The 16,216-nt window shown below is 33.6% G+C and overlaps 2 protein-coding genes across 4 annotated transcripts in view; one reads left to right on the plus strand and one right to left on the minus strand.

Moving 5' to 3' along the window:
• LOC147404455 (early light-induced protein 1, chloroplastic-like) overlaps positions 1-16,216 on the plus strand; it is an 87,330-nt gene that overhangs the window by 31,825 nt on the left and 39,289 nt on the right. The gene's annotated exons all lie outside the window — the stretch shown is intronic.
• Positions 1-16,216, minus strand: part of LOC147404456 (heat stress transcription factor A-7a-like) — a 73,005-nt gene that overhangs the window by 21,652 nt on the left and 35,137 nt on the right. The gene's annotated exons all lie outside the window — the stretch shown is intronic.

Consider the following 16,216-nt stretch of genomic DNA (forward strand, 5'->3'; position numbering starts at 1 on the left):
TTGATAATTTAGTTATTTTTAATGATTTTTATCGTAAAACTTTTTTTTGTCTGGAAAAATGATGATTTCTATGTTTTGTGTCAAATTTTCTTAGCGTAGCGTGGTTTATACAGTTTTGTTAGTTTGAGATACCTCATCCAAATTTCTGAAACATATCTAGCAACAAAATAGAACATTAGAATATTCATCCATCATTGGGAACCGTCGCAATCGGGTTGACGAGTTAATTAATCAAGTGAGTACAAAAATGGGGTGTCTACAGATGCCCCTCTTTGGCAAAGGGTTGAAGCAAACTAGATAGCAAATCTATTTTGGTAGATAGTGAAATATTTGAATGCCAAAGCTAGTGATAATTCATTTTGTAGCCTGATTTAGCAATTCGTCGGGGCATTCGGATCCTTGAGGGTAATACTCTCTCCGAACTAAAAAAGTCAGGTCCTTGAGTGCGAGCTCTCACTGATGGTGTCAGATCCTTGAATTTTAGAAAATTCTCCCTGACTTGTGCAATGTGTGCTTTTGAAATATTAGATAAATTTTAGAAGGTTTGAGCAAAATCTGAGTATAAACTGAGCATAATCTGAACATAACTTAGCATAATCTGAGCAAAAGTTGAATATCTTATTCTACATACTCTGGGTGAAAAAGTAAAATTATTTTTTTTGAAAGTCCTATTCTATTTACTTGGGGTGAAAGAGGAATGGACTAATTTTCTAGAAATCCTACTCTACCTACTCGGGGTGAAAAAGTAATAAACTAATTTCTGGGAGTTCTACTCTACATGCTCGGGGTGAAAGAGTAATGAACTATTTTTCTGGGAGATCTACTCTACCTACTCTAGGTGAAAGAGTAATGGACTAATTTTCTGGGAGTTCTACTCTACATACTCAGGGTAAAAGAGTAATGAATTATTTTTCTGGGAGTCCTACTCTACCTACTCAAAGTGAAAGAGTAATGGACTAATTTTCTGGGAATTCTACTCTATCTACTCGGGGTGAAAAAGTAATGAATTATCTGAGAGTTCTACTCTACATATTTGGGGTGAAAAAATAATGAACTATCTGAGTAAAATTTGAGCAAAATCCGAGAAAACGCACGGCGATATCTGGCTGAGCATAATCCGAGAAAGCCCTCGGTGGCAACTGGTTGAGCATTATCTGAGAAAACCCTCGGTGGTAACTGGCTCAACAAAATCTGAGAAAGCCCTTGGTGGCAACTGGCTGAGCATAATTCGAGAAAACCCTCGGTGGCAACTAGTTGAGTATAATCCGAGAAAACCCTCGATGGCATCTGAGCAAAATGTGAGAAAATCCTCGACGGTGTCTAAGCAAAATCCGAGATAACCCTCGGCGGCAACTGAGCAAAATCTGATAAAACCCTCAGCGGAATCTGAGAAAAATCCGAGAAACCCTCGGCGGTATCTGAGCAAAATCCGAGAAACCCTTAGCGGTATTTAAGCTAAATCCGAGAAAACCCGCGACGGCATCTAAGCAAAATCTGAGCCCTCGGCGGTAATTGAGCAAAATCCAAGAAAACCCTCACTGGCATCTGAGCAAAATTCGAGAAACCCTCAACGGTATTTGAGCAGAATCCGAGATAACCCTCAGAGGCATCTGAGCAAAATCCGAGAAACCCTCAATGATATCTGAGCAAAATCTGATAACCCTCGACGGCATCTGAGCAAAATCTGAGAAACCATCGGCGGTATCTGAGCAAAATTCGAGAAACCTCGACGGTATCTAAGCAAAATCCGAGAAAACCCTCGGTGGCATCTGAGCAAAATTCGAGAAACCCTTGACGATATCTGAGCAAAATTCGAGATAACCTTCAGCGGTATCTAAGCAAAATCCGAGAAACCTTCGACAGTATCTGAGCAAAATCTAAGAAACCCTCGACGATATCTGAGCAAAATTCAAGAAAACCCTCGGTGGCATCTGAGCAAAATCCGAGAAACCTTCGGCGGTATCTGAGCAAAATCTAAGAAACCCTCGACGGTATCTAAGCAAAATCAAAGAAAACCCTCGGCGGTATCTGAGTAATAATGAATAAATCTGGAAAAAAATCTGAGAAAAATGAATAAATCTAGGAATGAATGAATAAATTAGGGAATGAATAAATGAATCTAGGGAAGAATGAATGGATCTGGGAAAGAATGAATAAATCTGAGAGAGAGAGAGAGAAAATGTCATATCTATGGTTCTGGGTGAAAGGGTAATAAGTTATTCTCTAGGCAAAACCAAATATGAGATCAGAAACGTTTTTGTTTAAACCTCAAGGTTTTTTTAAAAATTTTATGAATTTAAAACTGAATTTTTACTTCCTTTAAACATCAGGGGTTTTCAAAAAATTGCTATCAAGAGGGGTAACCTTAAATTTGGGGTTCCCATTATCCTTTAGGGTTAACATTGATCAAGATTGAGAACAAAAATACCCCTAGTTTGACAGGAAACATTGCATTTGAGATAATTGAACACAATTTTTAGAAGAAAAAAAATGCCCCTAGTGTAAGGGGGAAAAAATACACGCTATAGAAAAAAGAGAAGTGGCCCTTGTTATGAAGGTTTGAAATATTTGATTACCACAAACGTAATAAAGATTTAACTTTTAGTTTTGACTTTTTATATTAAAGATTTTCAGTCAAGCTTAAGAGAACAAAATATTTCCTTTTGAGATTCATCATAGAATCTACTCTTCTCCCTTTTGATTCACTTGGAGAAGCAAACATTTCAGATCAATTGTAGACAAGATACTTGTAGATACCTCATTCTTCCACTCGCCTGATTAATCAACTCGTCAACTCGATCGCAACGGTTCCCAATGATGGATGTTTATTCCAATACTTTATTTTGTTACCAGAAATGTTTCAGAAATCCGGATGAGGTATCTCGAACTGACAAAACCTTAGAAACCACGCTACGCTAGGAAAATACGACTCCAGAAACATAGAAATCATCATCTTGCAGATCCAAAAAAAAATTTCACGATAAAAATCACTAAAAATTGATCAAATTACCAAAATACCCCTAACATCAAAACAACCCTAGACCCTACGTTACGATTAGGAAAACCCTTTCGAATACATAAAACAACAAATAGAAACCAAATAAATCATTTCACCAATTTTGACAAAATTTGACAAAATTACGAAAATGCCCCTAATAAAGTTCACGACCATTTCACACAAAAAATTTCATAAATGACACAAACCAATATTTCCATCGAATTTCCTATGAAAGATCGATTCTAAAACATCCTAGAACATAAAAAATCGACTTAAAAAATGAAAAATCCTTTCCAGGGGTAAAACGGTAATTTCACAATTTTCACAATTAAAAATTTTGAAATTAATAAATAAAATATTAAATAATTAAAGTGAAACATTAATGAAATTAATTTAAAATTTTGAACTAAAAAAATCGATCAATCGGGCTCTAATGGAAAATTGTTGAGGGTTCGTGAGATATTTCTTTAAAGACCCCTTCATTTGGGAGGCCAAAGAATTAAAGATATAATAGAGGAGGGTTCTCCAAAAAATTAAAGTCAATCAAGCAAGACTAAGGTCAAGGTATTAAAGTCAATCAAGTGAGACTAAAGTCAAAATTAAAGTCAATTAAGCAAGACTAAAGTCAAGATATTAAAAGTTAATCAATTAAGACTAAAGTCAAAATATTAAAAGTCAATCAAATAAGATCAAAAGTCAAAATCCTAATAGAGTTCTAATTAAATAATAACTCTATTTAATAGAGTTCTAATTAAATAATAACTCAATCTAATAGAGTTCTAACTAAAACACAACTCCACCTAAAACAATTCTAATTAAAACACAACTCTACCTAAAACAAGTTTAACTAAAACACAATTCTAATTAAAAGAACTCTAATTAAACACTAACTCCATCAAAATCAATCCCTAAAAAAATCTATAAATAGGGGTGCTCACACCCTATTTTCGTACCAAATCATAAATCCTAAGAGAAGTAGGTCTAAAAGCCCCCTTAGCCTCCCATAAACCCTAGTTTTGGAGTCCCAACTCCGTACCTAACATCCCTCCTTCGATTTTAGCCTAGAAAACACCTAAAAATCTTTCGAAAACACCCCAAAACCCATAACAAACTCGAAGAATCCAGATCAAAAAAGGAGATACCTTACCTCGGAGATCAGAAATCCAAATCCGGATACAGAACGGAGCAAGGAATACGGTACAAGGAGCAATTTTTGTCGGATCTAAGGGAACAAGGTCTTTGCTATCGAAAAGGTATATTTTCTTATTTTTTTATTATCTAGGTTTTTTTAGCAATGTAAATTATTTGGGAAGTTAGTAGAGACCGGCTTTGGCTAGGTGGGGTTGGTGCCTAGTACCTTCCAACCTCGTAACATGATCCCCGAATTCAGTTTTTTCTGTTCTAGATTAGTTCTTTATCTATTTAGAGTCATTGATCGATTCCTAGACCGTAATAACTAGGTGGCAACTCCCAAACCTCAAGGATCAAAAACGAATCCGCGCACCTAGCGGATCGAGGGCGCTTTCAATACTCTTGACTTCCGAGTCTTTGCTTGGTTTAAGTTGGGTACTGAGACTTGGTCATTGATGTTTCGGCTTGGACTGCCTTTTAGCTTTTCAACTCAACGGAGATTTTCTTTTATTTTTTGATTGCTATAATTTTTTCCTAGATCGCCTTTTCAGGTTTTCGATCTAGCGAGCTTACAATTTTTTTTTATTTTTTCTTTGCTCTGATTGTTGCAAATGCTGTCCTTTTGGATTTTCAACCTTACGAGATTGCCTTAATTTTTGCCTAAATCGCCCTTTCGGATTTTCAACCTAACAGGCTTTATATTTTTGAACTTTTTTAACTTCTGGAGCTACTGTCTGATCATGCTTTGTTACCTTCCTTGACTTTTTCACACAATACTTATGAGGACTTTCATGGGTAAGCTTAGGATTTGGCATAAAAAATAAAGGAATTTTGATGCGCAAATACCCAAATGCCCCTTGTGTGGCATTTCTTTTAAATTATTTTTTTTCTTTGAATTTTCTTCCCCATTCTAACAATATTTTTTTTTTCGTGGGGAAATCTATTTTTTTATTTTGATGTGGTCGGGCCTGAAGTAACTTCTCAAATTGCCTACGTACCCCAGAATTTTAGGATCAGACCAAAACGTAGTTCAAATTTCCCCTCCCCTAGATTGGGTGATCGGACTGAAAAAGAAAACGGCTTGTTTTTTTTTTCAAAAAAGGCCGTAAAGAGCTAAGAAAAATGATATTGAACTGGGTAACAAGAAATTGATTTGACCAAAGATGGCCTCCTTAAATGTGGTACCGCTTGATTTGGTTAAGGTTGATTGGTTCTAGTAGTTCAATTCCATTATGATCTTGAAGTCTGACAGATTTTTCAGGCAGTATGAACTTATCTCTTCGATTAGGTTCAGACTTCCTCCTATAGTCAATGAGGAGTGCTCAATTTTCTTTGAAGTCTGATGGTTGAATCCTTGACTTGTAAGTGACGAACTTTGACTTTCTTGTCAAATGTGTGAGTGACTTTTATCTAATAAGTTTACAGTTGGTACAAAACTTCTAGGTTGTTTTTCTTCAATCCGGTTTAGTTCTTCGTACTGATGACGGACCTAGTATGTTTCTAACAGTTGACTTTCCATCAATACCTGGAGATATGGAATTTTCACTTCAACTGGTAAGATTGCTTCCATATCATACACTAAAAAATAGGGAGTGACTCCAGTGGAAAACTGTATTGAAGTACGACATGTCCCCAGTGTGAATGGTAACTTCTCTGACCAATCCTGACATATTTTCTCGATGATTGTTTTGAGATTCTTATTAGCTACTTCAACCACTCCATTAAGCTGAGGATGGTAAGGAGATGATGCCGGATCTTGAACATAGAGTAATAATCTCGGCTTTGAAGTGTGACCCGTTATCAGATATCAATTCCAAAGGTACCTTGTATTGACTTATGATAGATGCAGTGAGGACAACATTGATACGTTTTATAACATCTTCTTTGATCTCGTTGGTGTTTTCATTTCATCGAACAAGTATCTATTCTATGTCAGACAACACCCAAGCTTGCACCTAACATATCCTCATTAGATCACACGAACAAGTCTTTCAAAAATTTTAAGTAAATTCATTATCCCCTCATGTTCCTCTAGGGATAGGATGGTTTCTATCTGAATTCCTTGGGAATTATTTTTCAAGGTCAATGACCTTTACTTTCTAGTTAAAGGTTGAGCTCGACCCTTATCTTCTTATTCAATAGAAAAATCTATCAGATTATTAGTTAATTCGTTAATGCGCTCGAGGTATTCAAAAATTTCCTTTATCAAATCGAATTCAGATGGGGCGATGGACACCTCTATAAACTTGACAAACTAACTCGAATCAATAAGAAAATAATAGACTTGATCTAAAGAAGACATGACCTTACTGAAAAAATGGACTCGAGCTAACCCAAATGGCTCATGAAAACTCATGACAAGTACCCACAACGAACTTAATTAAGGACTCGAGATATCGCTTACAACCGACAGGATTAAGGCACGTTGATTTTTAAAGAACAACTGTGTAATTTTGAAAAATTTTAGGGTCATTTCTGACGATTCACTTAGTGTTGACATTCGTTCTAACTGATCGGACTTATAACCCTAGATAAAAGATGAACAATTGAACTTAAGTGCAATGATAACCCTTAAACCTCATTGAAGGTGAATTTAATTAATTTTAGTGTTACCCCCTTGATAACTTTTTAAATGAACCCTAAGATTTTATTGAATTATGTGCACCAATCCATTAAACAATTCATCTATTCAATGATTATTCAGAAGGAAAATAATTTTATTGCACTCTTGAAAATTATTGAAAAATAATGTTTTTATCATATAAAAATTTTCACAAATCTGATTATTTCTTACAATCATTTTCTTTTTAGAAAAAAATATTTTAGTAATTTTTCAAGGTCCATGCAAAAAATAGATTTTTTGTAAAAAATATATTTCAAAAATTTTCCATGCAAAATTAAATCTTTTGTAAATCATTTTTCCTTCATTTTCTTTTCTTTTGGAAAGTATTTTCTTTTGAAAAATATTTTTTTTGGAAAATATTCTTCTTCCGAAAAACATTTTTCTTCTTTTAAAAAAGATTGAAACCCTAGTTGAGAGGTGGCGCACGATGCTGAGCAATGGCACTTTTAAATCACCTCTTTTCTAGAATAGACGTAGTACCGTAGTGTAACGGGACAGGATTTTGCTTAAGCACTGGTTTTGACCAAGAAATACAATTGGTGAACTTAGATTACCTTTGATATACCATATACGTACGAGTCTAGGGTTGACGATTGAGACATGTGACTTTGCGGCTTACAATAGGACAAAGGCTCAGGTCGCTCCAGCTTGGGTGCATCGATATACCTTTCAGTGTCACCTGATCGAATGGTACTGATGCCCCAATTTTATATACCTTAAGGTACGTGACTGGAGTTATGATTTTCATGAATGACGTCGCATCTTTGAAGAGACCGGACCACACATTAGTGTCACGTTGGCTATAAGGAACATGTAAGCGTACAATGCAACAAAATAAACATGCTAGTGGTGTGTGTAAAATAGGGTGGGATCCGTGGCGTTTTTCAAATAAATGGGCCCATGGGCCTGATCATATCATTACAACATAGAATATCACATGATATTAACCAAATATCAAAATCCACAACGTTAATATCAAGACCTGCACATCTCATACATATATCAATTAAGATCATGACATATCAATCAATAAATATAATACAGAATAATCGATCAGATCTAATATTGAAACAGGCACAAAAAGCAAAAGGATTTCTTTTCTATGGTCCAATCAAGGGTTACTTTGGACGATCAAAAATAAATAGAGATTTTAATGAATATTGAATCGAGGATAAGATGATAATCGTTGAGATAAGGGGTGATGACTTTTTTTTTTTTTTAACTAAATTATTTTTTTTACGATTTTTCATTGGAATCCTCTCCTCATCATGAACAACATTAAAAAAAAGTAATTTTTTGTTTCTTAATGCATTACTTACAAATAATTTATTTGAGAAGAAAATGAAGAATAAAAAATTATTTTCTACTAACGGCACACCACGCATAAAAATAATTTTTTTTTGTGATTTTTTATTCGAATCCTCTCCTCATCACGAATAACATTAAAAAAAATTAATTTTTTTGTTTCTTAGCACATCACTCACAAATAATTTATTTGAGAAGAAAATGAAAAATAAAAAATCATTTTCTACTAACGGCACACCACACATAAAAATAATTTTTTTTTACAATTTTTTATTAGAATCCTCTCCTCATCATGAAAAATATTTAAAAAAAAAATTTATTTCTTAGCACATCACTCATAAATAATTTATTTGAGAAAAAGATGAAAAATAAAAAATCGTTTTCTGCTAACGGCACACCACGCACAAAAATACTTTTTGTTTTATTTTTTTTTTTTTTGGAATTCTCTCCTCATCACAAACAACATTAAAAAAAGGAATTTTTTTATTTCTTAGCACATCACTCACAAATAATTTATTTTCACAACTTATCACTCATGCATATTAACGAGCTAAAAAAAAAGATTTTCATCAAAAAAAAAATTCCTTTTAAAAGTCTATGGCTTCTCGTCCCAACCACCATCATTTTGTCCTCCATTCATATGTCAATTTGAATATTTCATTGTTTAGGGTCATCCCAAATAATCCGAGTTTAAATCATAGAAAGTGATACTCCAAAATAACATACTCACAATCAATGCAAATAATGCTAAGAGAAGAAAATACAACCCAAAAATATAAAATAAACTAGATAAAAAAATGGGTCAACAATCATTATTTCATATCATTACCCTCTTGAAATCCTGCTTTATTTAAGGTCATTCCGAGTGACCCTAGATTGAACCATAAAAAAATGTGTCAAAACAAAATATTCACCATTCAAACAAGTAATCAATAATCGAGCAAAAAAGAATGATAAAAAATAAAAATAAACAAATAACTAAAAATAAAATAAAAAACTAGGTCGTTTCTGGCAATGCTTCCCATACTTTGGGCTTTTCAAGTCTGATCCTCAATAATCCCCAGTGGAGTCGCCACTGAAAGCGCCCTCGATCCACAGGATGTGCGAATCCGCTTTTGATTTTTGAGGTTTGGGAGTCGCCACCTAGTTATTGCGATATAGGAACCGAGCATTGACTCTAAATAGATAAAAACAACTAATCTATGAATAAAAATAAACTATTGTCCGGGGATCACGTTACGGGGTTGGAAGGTGTTAGGCACCAACCCCACCTGGCAAACGTCGATTTCTACTATTTCTCAAAAAAGGATTATATTGCTAAAGACCTAAAATAAATAAATAAATAAATAAGTAAAAAGTATACCTGGATGATTGCAACGACTTGTTCCCTCAATGCTAGCGGGGAGCGTCCTTGTACGAGTTTCCTTGTTTTTCCTCTGTTACGGGATCTGCTTTAAATCTCCAAGTTGAGGTGTCTTCTTCTTAGATTTGAGTAATTTTTATATTTTTTGGTATTTTTCGAGTAAAAGTTGGGATTTGGATGATAGGTAGGGAGTTAAGACTTCAAAATTAGGGTTTGGAGAAGGCTAAAGAGACTTTTTGACCTACTTTTTCTAGGATTTACTTTGACCTACGAGATTAGGTTGTAGAAGCTCCTATTTATAGATTTTTTTGGAAGAATTAGGATTTGATTTAAGTCTTATTTGATTGACTAGGTTTCTTTAGATTAAGATTTTAATCAGGGTTTTGACTTAAGTCTTATGAGATTAACTTGGTCTTTTAAATTAGATTTTAATTCTTACATACAATGAAAGAATATACACTATGTGAAAATTGAAAAATTCGACATAAAAATTTGACAGGCAAGGCCCACAAATTTTAGAAACTGAATTTTGACGGTCTAGGAACATTGAAATTCTTGATGTTCCCAGATTTGATGGCTTAGAGCTGTCAAATTTCTCTCATCCTTCATTAATTTGACAGTTTCGGCCCGTTGAAAAATAAAATTTGACAATGAAAAATTCAACGCCAATTCAACCTCTTGGTCCGTCGAATTTTATGAAATTTGATGGCCCAAGACCAGCAAATTTGGGCTTTTTTTAGATTGTGATATTTTTATTTTTGGAGAATCCCCCTTAATTATATTTTAATTCTTTAGGCCTCCAGATGGAGGGGTCTTTTAATAAATATCAAGGGGCTCCATTTAAATAAGTGAGCAACCATCAACAATTTTGCCTGAGGGCTTGATTGATTAATTTTCTTCGTTCAGATTTTTAAATTAATTTTATTAAGATTTCACTTTACGTTAGTTAATGTTTTATTTATTAAATTTAAAATTTAAAATTTTTTTAATTGAAAAATTATCGTTTTGCCCCGAAGAAGACTTTTGTGTTGAGGAGTCATTTTTTGATGTTTTGCAATGTTTTGAAATTGATTTTTCGTAAGAAGATATGATTATCGATTTGTGTTATTTATGAATTTTTTTTTGTATGAAATGATTGTGAACCCTATGAGGGACATTTTCGTAATTTTATCGAATTTGGTGAAAATTGACGGAATAATTTATTGATTTCTATTTGTTATTTTATGTGTTCGAAAGGATTTTCCTAAGCGTAATGTGGGCACTAAGGATGTTTTGATGTTAGGGGTATTCTGGTAATTTGGTCATTTTTTTAGTGATTTTTATTGTAAATATTCATTTTGTCTGGAAAAATGATGATTTTTATGTTTTGGGTCATATTTTCTTAGCGTAGCGTGGTTTCTATAGTTTTGTTAGTTTGAAATACCTCATCTGAATTTTTGAAACATATCTAGCAACAAAATAGAGTATTGGAATATCCATCTATCATTGGGAACCGTTGCAATCGGGTTGACGAGTTAATTAATCAGGTGAGTACAAAAATGGGGTGTCTACACACCTTTCTTTCTTTAGAGCACAAACTGACTTCCATTTAGCTAAGTAAAATTTCTTATTCCCATCCTTGTCATTCCCCATGAATTCTCTAATTAATTTTTTTAACGGCTCTCCGACACACCTATGAATGGAGAATAGATATAGGTGTTATACTGAAATGCTTGTAATTGTGTTTTTACTCAGTTAGTTTCCCTCCTTTAGACATATATTTTACTTTCCAAGAACATAGTCTTTTTTCTATCATTTCAATCACCGGTTCCCAAATATCATTGCTCCTATATGTTGTTCCTAATGGAAAGTAAGTGATCCTTCTGGAACTAAACATTGTGGTCCACCTAAGAAATTTTGGAACCTTTCCTACCCCAAACATTTTGGACTTGCTTAGATTGATTCATAACCCTGATATGACCTCGATACAACATAACACATCCCTCAAGAATTTTACTTGATCTATTAAGGCATCTAAGATGACCAAGGTATCATTTTACAAATTGTAGATACAACACTTGTAGAACATCTACCCTACTATGGAAGTCATACAAGGCCACTACATTGGATTCTTTTATCAATAGTCTACCCAACGCCTATGCCACAATGACAAACGACATGGGTGATAGGTGATCACTTTGCCTCAAGTCTCGGGAACTCTTAAAAAAACCAGTAAGACTCCTATTGACCGAGATTGAGAAAGATGTTGAATGCATGCACTTCAAACCAATTAACTTCTCCCCAAAACTCATGCAATGTAACATGTATCTCAGGAAATCCCAACTCACATGATCATACGCTTTGTACATATCAATTTTGCAAACTAAGCCTTTCTTCCCTTCTTTAAATAAGAGTCTATCATTCATGGAAGATCACTAACTTAAATACTTAATTACCTTTTGTGCGGCTATCAAACGTACTGATAACCTTCACTTTGTCATTCTTTATCAAAGCCTCTTGGCCTCCAAAAATACCTCGTAGAGAGTCATTGGTGTTTATTTTTTCAAGAACCCAATAGAAGGGCCACCCACTTGCATGACAGAAGAGAAAGTTGTTGAAATAGCTAATGAATCAAAGAATGAATTATTGAAGCCAGAATCATCTAGTTGTTTCAACTCCAAGGACTTGAAATTTAAGTCATCCACAATTTGGGCATTGTAGATACACGGTTTCAAAACATTTTAAAAGATTTTGAGCTCATCTACACGGGTTTAAGAGTCACCATCATTCAATTAAAGTGTGAATGAACACCATAAAAATTGTTTTGTGAAATTTTATTTGTTTGGCTTGTAGTGACTCACATATCCAAAAGATGAAGGGAAATGATTTACTAAGAGATCTATGGTAAAGAGGTTTGGTTAAGGGACATGGAAGGTATTAGGAACCTTGTCCCATCCATCTTAAGATTATTACCAATATATGACCAAAGTTAAAGATTAAAAACTCGTTTGAGGTTTTGAAAATGAAAGAACTTATAGAGAAACTCAAAAAGAAAAAGATCTATAATCTAATTTTAGAATATGAATAAAATAAGACAATAAACAAGTTAAAGAACAAGTGTTGCTTGCTGAATTTGTTTATGAGCCTAGGACTTTGATGAGAATTCATATAGATTTCATCTTTTAAACCCAAAGGCACTTTTAGAAAATCTATAGTCTAGTTTTAGAAGCTGAATAAAATAAGACAATAAGGAAGTTAAAACAAAAATATTGATTGCTATAATATTTTATGAGCTTAGGATTTTGATGAGAATTCATGTGAATTTCACCTTTTGGGACCTAAAGGTTTTTTTAGAAGATCTATAGTCTAATTTTAGAAAATGAATAAAATAAGAAATGAACATGTTAAAATAGAATTGTTACTTGTTGAAAAAAATTTATGAGGCTAAGATTTTGTTGAGAATCCGTGTGGATTTCATCTTCTTGAATCCAAGAGCTCATTTAAAGGGTTATGTGCTCACTTGAAAACATCTTCTTGTTGATTTAACCTTTAGGAGGTGCTCATGAGTTGGACACCACCATGGAAAGGCTAGGGACCTTATGCATGAGATGTGTCCTCTTTGAAATTATTTTTTTTTAACTTAAGGAGTTAGGTGTAGATCTACGTAAATCTATACTTTTGTCCCTTAGCTATTTTAAAGAAAATAAATTAAATATGTATGCATGTTGTGTATGCATATAATAGACTTATAAAGAGAAGATTACATCCAATAAGGGATTACTCTCTAGCTCTTAAGCCAATAGAAAAGAAAATAAAAATATATATTCTAGGAATTTAACTTGCAATGAAAATTAAAGAAAATAAAAGGCATGTACGTTAGGAATCTAAAACTTTGAAAGGAAATAAAGAACAAAAAAAAAATAATTATTCTAATGCTCCCATAGACTTTATTGAGGGCTTGTAGGAGCAGATTACCTCTATAGGAGATTTTACTCTCTACCTCCAAGTCGCACTAAAACAAGATTAAGATCTACATTATTACAAGCAAGGAGATATAATTGTAAATAGGGGAATTTATAGAAGGGGGGGTTTAGAAGAAAAATTACATTAAAAAATTAAAATTTTAACTACCCTACCTTAGTTTCTTTTTTTTTTTTTTTTCTTATTGTTTTTCTTGTTTGGATCTTCTTGGAGGTTTAGGAAAGAATTTGGACAGAGTTTAGGTAGGCTATAAAGCTTAGAAGAGAGACTTGGACAGAATTTTGAATGACTTCCTTGAACCCCCTCAAAAAGATTTGGACAGAATTTTGGACCATTTTCTACTCTTTTTTTTTTTTTCTTTTTTTTGTCTTTTTTTTTTGTCTTTTGCCTTGAATGGGGGTCTTATTTATAGGAATTTGGGGGATCCCTCGGGAAAAACTTGTCTTAAACTCTAAGGTTTCCATTTTTTGCAAATAAATCTATAGAAAAAATTCAAATGACCTCTACTCTCCTTAGATTTAAAGGTCTTTTACTCACCTAAAGTCTCACCAATCATGAGAATCAAGAGGGTAGGATTGTAAAAGGTTCTAGTTTCAAAAGAAATTTTTGATGAGGGTAAAAGAGTCTTAGGTCTTTGGCTTTAGGTCAAATCTTAGAGAATTAGGCTAGATGACATGTAAATATAAATGAGGATTTTGGATATTAGGGTCATCTAGCTCAATTAACTCTCTAACTACTTAAGATTAATTTAGTCTTTTCTCAAAAGTTTTAGAGAATGCTATGAGTTGCGTAAAGTTGTCAAAACTTCTAGAACTTAGTCTAATTATATTAACTCTTTTAGGATTAAGGATATACTTAGGGGGCATAAATGTAAACTACCTAGATTAGGCTCTAACCACTTGGGGTTAGGGTAGTACTTACACTCATGTGGGGACCAAATTGACCCAAGGTCTTTGTTAGAAGAAAATGGGGATTTACTAAAGAACCTTGGTAATGGGTTTAATAGAGAATTAGGTTGTGGGTAAAAAGGTAAAATGGAGGCTTTCTTGAGGGAAAAATTAATCAAAATGAGGATTAAAGGGTAATTAGCCTTAATAAAATTCAAGTGCACATAGGACTCATAACTGCCTAACATAATTGGCCTTACCAGTAAAAATTTTACTTCTAGCCGTTAGTCACCTCCATATAAAGTAAAAATTTAATTTGGTCGTTGGTCACCTATAGTCAGGGTAAAAAATGTTGTAAATTGTCTGGCTGCTCTTGTTAGGGTCTTTGAGCCCACTTGAAAATCAACTTAAGTTAAATCCTTTCTCAGAAGGTTTTTTAATGTTCTCAGGCTCAGCTAAGACAAAATGAGGTGTCTACAAGTGTAACTTATTTGAAACAAAGGGATTGGTGAGAAGGCTAAGTTTGGATTGATTGTCGATTACATTCTTGAGGATTAAGAAGGGAAAAAAATAGATATGAGTCAAAAAGAAGGATTTTGCTAACGTGCACACGTTAAAGTGTAATAAATACACTTTGGAAATTTGATTTTGTACCAAAAATGCCCTTTAAAAAATATCTTTTACCAAAATACCCTCCAATTTCAATTTCCAAAGTGTATTTATAGCACTTTAACACTTTGACCTGAGGGCACACGTTCAAAAGACCCAAAAACAATACCAAACTATTGCCAAACTTGGATGAATCATAGATTTCATTCTCAATATTTGAGAAAGCAAGAAGATCAAAGATATTTCTGAGGAAAGAAGGTGAGTGAATAGAACACCAAGCCATTGCCAAACTTGTTCTGATCATGGATTAAATTCTTGACAATTGAGAAAGCAATATATCAAAGATTTAGCATTGGCGCAAACTACTGAATTTATAATTAAATATTTTTTATTTATATTTGATTTGATTATTGCTTGAGTACAAGATCCGCAGGATCAGATCCCCAAACGCAATAAAAAATATATAACCATCACCATCTTGGTGAAACTTACAAATAGACCAAATAACTACAAATATCTTTACATCATCACCAATCACTTCCTACAATTCCCCCTCCTTAAAAAAAATTAATAAATAAATGTAAAATAAAATGTAACCTACAAAAGTAAGGTGCTAACTGCTGCATTTGAATTCAAAAACACCATTTTGTGGTGTGGTTTTTTTTTTAGCCATGATCTCTTCAACTCATCTTCTGTTGAGCAATCTACATAAGGTGATAAAAACCCATCAAACAATGTTGAGTGACTTCATAGACAAATTGGATTAGAGAAATACTAGAACAACCGTTGAGATAAATCAAGATTGAGACTTGCAATGTTCCAGCTATGGCTGCAATCTGCTATGATGAAAGAAATAAGAGGGAAAGGTTCAAATTGGATTTAAAAAGAGAATTAGAAAAACAGCCAAATTGAAATAACTCCACAAAACATGTTTTGTGTTTTTTTTTTTTTTCAAGGATACACTGCTTGTTTTTCTTCCCAATCTTGTTTGCTGCTTTTTTTTGTAACTAGTTGTGTGATCTCGTTATCTTCTTGTCAAGATAGTAATAATCCCAAAAGAAAATTTCTAGTTTTTCAGAGAACAACAATTGGACAACAAACACCATATAGGGTCTCCTACCGGGACAAATGAATCGAAGTAGAGGACTACCAACGCAGAATAAGGCCATCTTCATTACTTCGGGCCGTAACCCAAATAACCCAATTGATCAGCCAAGACATTCACATCTTCATCGTCACCTTCGGCATCTGGAATACCCGTTTCTTCCCCACACCTCTCATTCAATAATTCTTCCCAAAACACCCTCTTCAAGTGCTTTTATTTTAACTCTTAAGTTCCG

The sequence above is a fragment of the Akebia trifoliata genome, chromosome 4 (assembly GCF_017979445.1).
Source record: "Akebia trifoliata isolate Shusen 1 chromosome 4, ASM1797944v1, whole genome shotgun sequence".
NCBI lineage: Eukaryota > Viridiplantae > Streptophyta > Magnoliopsida > Ranunculales > Lardizabalaceae > Akebia > Akebia trifoliata.